Source organism: Arachis duranensis, chromosome 4 (assembly GCF_000817695.3).
Source record: "Arachis duranensis cultivar V14167 chromosome 4, aradu.V14167.gnm2.J7QH, whole genome shotgun sequence".
Taxonomy (NCBI): Eukaryota; Viridiplantae; Streptophyta; class Magnoliopsida; order Fabales; family Fabaceae; genus Arachis; species Arachis duranensis.
The window spans coordinates 81,453,528-81,454,318 of NC_029775.3; the positions used below are offsets into that span (position 1 = coordinate 81,453,528).

Genomic DNA, 791 nt, shown 5'->3' on the forward strand with positions numbered 1-791 from the left:
TGTACTTCTTTGACACACGTCGGGCTCTTCATATTGAGTATCGCTTGGCATTTGTCCGGGTTTGCTTCGATGCCTCTTTGAGTCAGCATGAAGCCTAAGAACTTTCCGGCCTCTGCGGCGAAGGTGCACTTTGTCGGGTTAAGTCTCATGTTGTGTTTTCTGAGGGTACCGAAGATACTGGTGAGGTCGGTCAGCAAGTTTTTGTCTTCTTGTGTCTTTACCAGCATGTCGTCGACATACACCTCCAGCTGTAATCCGATGTGCTCTGAGAACACTTTGTTCATTAGCCTCTGGTAGGTTGCCCCTGCGTTCTTCAGCCCGAAGGGCATTACTACGTAGCAGTAGTTTGCCCTTGGGTTTATGAATGAGGTTTTTTCTTGGTCGGGTCCGTACATCGGGATTTGATTATATCCCGAGTATGCATCCATGAAGGAGAGATATCTATAGCCTGAGGCTGCGTCTACTAAGGCATCGATGTTTGGTAGTGGATATGGGTCTTTGGGGCAGGCTTTGTTGAGGTCCGTGTAATCGACGCACATCCTCCATTTTCCATTGGGCTTTTTTACCAGGACCACGTTTGCGAGCCATAAGGGGTATTTTACTTCCCTAATGAACCCTGCATCTAGCAGCGCTTGTACTTGTTCTTCTATTGCTTGCATGCGCTCGGGTTCGAGCTTTCGGCGTCTTTGTTGGATAGGTCGGGATCCCGGGTAAACTGATAGCTTATGGCACATCAGGTCGGGGCTTATGCCTGGCATGTCGGAGGCTTTCCAGGCGAAGAGGTCGGAATT

General features: G+C 49.3%; 1 pseudogene; it reads right to left on the reverse strand.

The window, feature by feature from the left end:
- LOC107484506 (uncharacterized) overlaps positions 1–791 on the reverse strand; it is a 106,519-nt pseudogene that overhangs the window by 79,560 nt on the left and 26,168 nt on the right.